We start from the raw sequence: 3,385 nt of genomic DNA on the forward strand, positions 1-3,385 counted from the left end.
TGTTTGAAGTCACACAGAGATGAGAGGAGCAGCTCAGAGCTTAACCGCAGCAGCGAGTGGATTTGTCGTCGTCATCCTTCTCGCTGTGCCAGGTATTGTGTATCTACATTTATGTTGTAAGGTATTGAACCAAACCTTAAGTCAGTTCAAGAGAGAAAAATGTATAAAGAAGTCATTTATTCATTTTCAGATCACCAAGTTTTAGATTTCATCTGTAAAGTGATGCAGTGTGATACAAATGGAGCAGATACTTAACACTAAATATTCACTGTTGTCTCTTTAAAATTGGACATGTGAAGTGAACTGGGCGCTGGTTGTGTCCGGATTGTTAACACACAGTGGTTTGTGGATTATTTATCCTTTTACCTACTTCACTGTATGTTAAAGTGTTGTGTAGAAGAGGGTAGAAGTCTTGGATATGTTTATTTTTTTATTAATTTGCTAGAATTATTGATCATAAATGAAAGCGGACGCATATTGTCTGCAGACACTTTTACGTGGGGAGTCTGGGGAGGAAGGGGGGAGTCTCTTGAGACTGATCGGCACCAGCCGCTTTGCTCCATCTTGTTTTGTTTAATTAAATACACTTGTCAGGCGCACGCAGCGCTCTGAAAAAAAACACAGGACTTCCCAATCTGTCTGCAGAGAAAATGTCACTTCTGTTCTGCAGGAAGGAAGTAGGTTAATGGATATGTTCACGGCACGAAGCATCTACAGAAAATCACGCTGGATTGTTAAAGTGTAAGCACAAAGCTGCTGCTTCAAATTGATGTCAGACTTTTATTTAAAAAAGGCTTTTTTATTATTGATAGTGCAATACACTGTATATGTATTATAATATGGCAGAGTGGACATAAAATCACTTTACATCAAGTTTATATCTGGGAGTTGAAGGTAAAACAGTCTTTCTCTTGAATATCGCTCAGGTGAGGAAGTCATGTGACCTTATAAAGAGAAAAAGATGTTATTCTTCATGTACAGAAGCTCATTTCTACCAAGAACAGGGAAAAATCCATGAGCAGTCAAACATGATTTACTAAAAATGATAGTAAATCAAAATGAGTTAGTACAGTCTCATAATTTTGATTTAACAAAACAATTAAGACAAAGACAAAGTATAGTATTTATATTTATCTTTATTTTCTTTGCCTAACAGATGAGGGTTTACATTGTGTGTGTGTGTGTGTGTGTGTGTGTGTGTGTGTGTGTGTGAGATCTGAATGCAGCCCTGATTTAAGGCTGCTCTGCTGCTCCACCCCTGATTTTGAAAACAGCATCTTTTATGTCTTAAATGACTGAAGCTGAAGCACCAACATTGATAAATATCCCAGTGGTAAAAATACAAGTTGAAATGCCTGTTAAAATACTTTAGTTCTAGTTTTTAAATTCCATGATCTAGTGTGAACTCGCAGGATCTCCATGGCACCTGGTTTGACATCCCTGGATCTAGTTTTGGAAATGTAGTTCAGTTGTACAAAGATGGAAGTGAAAATAAATGTGTTCTCTGGTGCTGTTGTGAATCTGGTTGTGGTTTGTGCTGCTCTGTGTTACAGTGGTACAGGGTCAGGATGACTGGGGAGTGACTTACTTTTCTACTCAGATCTGCGCCCTTGAAGGATCAACGGTGGCAATAAACAGTTTCTTCAGCTACCCATCCACAATCAAAGAGGTTTCTACTACAGTTCAGGACACATTCTGGTTTAGGAAAGAGATAGATGGGGTTTATTCAGATCTGAGAAGAGTCCCAGCGTATTCACATCGTGCGACGTATCACTGTAACAACAGGAAGTGCACTCTGACAATAGAAAACCTGATGAAGAGCGACTCAGGTGTGTACAAGTTCAGGTTCATAACAAACCAACAAGGTGGGAAATATACTGGTGAACCTGGAGTCACTTTGTCTGTCACAGGTAACATTTACAACGGAAGTCAAATTCAAATGTTAGTGTGTGTGTTGATCATGTAGAATAACATTTATGTTTGGTGTTCACAGACCTTCAGATCCAGGTGAATGTCATTCAGGATTCTACCAGCACAGGGTTGAATTGTCACAGCAGTTGTCATCTACCTGGTGATTCTTCCTACATCTGGTACAAGAATGAACGAGAAGTTCACAATAAAGAAGGAAAATATTTTGATCCAAACACATTTGGTCCTGAAGACAACTATCGCTGTGCTGTAAAAGGACATGGGGATTTCCGTTCTCCTCCAGTGTGTGAGTTTACACCTCTTTGTTCATGAATGATATAATCTGATGGAAGTTTTAAACCCACTAGTCTAGAGAAAATTAAATTCAATATTATATCTGATACATTTCATCTGGTTTTTGTGAACAAAGCTTATTTGTTCTGACCAAAATGTGATTTGATTTAATTTTATTATTGTCTTTTCTAGATATAATCTCTCTTTAGAAGTTTGTGGTATGATAGCATTCTGATATTGTGTATGTTTGTTAATGTATCCTGCAGATCCTCCAAAGCTTCTCTCTGTGTCAGTGAGTCCCTCTGGTGAGATAGTGGAGGGCAGTTCAGTGACTCTGACCTGTAGCAGTGATGCTAACCCAGAAGCTAAATACACCTGGTACAACAAAGATAGAAATGGAAATCTGTTTCTCAAAGGATCACTTTCCTTCGGTTCCATCCAGTCCTCACACTCTGGAGAGTATTACTGCACAGCTGAGAACGTGCTGGGAAGGAGATCAGCAAGGACCTTTATTGATGTGAAATGTGAGTGAAATACAGGTTATTAGGTTTAGAGAGATTAAATCTGTCACATTCATTGTAGTTCATTAAAGCGACACTCCTCTGATTTTACACAGGAAGTTTAGTTTGTTTTTCGGGATATCCTCTGTATGATGTCTTTTGTAGTTTCAGTGGGAGGGCTCCATATTTTGAAAAAATAACCTTGATGGTGCCAAGGTGATTTCAGATTGGGCTCCTCAAGTTTGCCATACACACAAAGTATTGAAAACAATATGAGCCACAAAAGTAATGTACCGTCAACTTATAATAATCTATATTCATGTACAGATCCTCCAAGGATTCCCTCTGTGTCAGTGAGTCCCTCTGGTGAGATAGTGGAGGGCAGTTCAGTGACTCTGAGCTGTAGCAGTGATGCTAACCCAGCAGCTAATTACACCTGGTACAAGGAGAACCAAACACTGCTTCAAGGACCAGAAAGAGTTTATCATTTCACTTCCATCAACTCTGAAGACAGCGGGAACTACTACTGCAAATGTGAGAATCACTATGGACAGATCAACTCTTCAGCTCTACATGTAGATGTCCAGTGTAAGTCACATTATTTATTTTTAACTATGCAGAAGACTGTACTTGTCATGCATGCTAATATTAATGGAACGTGTCTCCATATGTTGTTTAATTGT

At 38.8% G+C, this 3,385-nt stretch overlaps 1 pseudogene across 1 annotated transcript in view; it reads left to right on the forward strand.

Moving 5' to 3' along the window:
• Positions 1-3,385, forward strand: part of LOC147819477 (B-cell receptor CD22-like) — an 8,578-nt pseudogene continuing 5,193 nt past the window's right edge. Inside the window, exons 1-5 of the transcript XR_015436890.1 lie at positions 1-92; positions 1,554-1,910; positions 1,994-2,215; positions 2,469-2,726; positions 3,030-3,283. The product of XR_015436890.1 is annotated as a B-cell receptor CD22-like (transcript). The remainder of the gene's footprint in view (positions 93-1,553; positions 1,911-1,993; positions 2,216-2,468; positions 2,727-3,029; positions 3,284-3,385) is intronic.

This window comes from Seriola lalandi, unplaced genomic scaffold, assembly GCF_002814215.2.
Source record: "Seriola lalandi dorsalis isolate HSWRI2012SDOR001 ecotype SW California unplaced genomic scaffold, Sedor1 jcf7180002053013, whole genome shotgun sequence".
In the NCBI taxonomy this organism is placed as follows: Eukaryota; Metazoa; Chordata; class Actinopteri; order Carangiformes; family Carangidae; genus Seriola; species Seriola lalandi.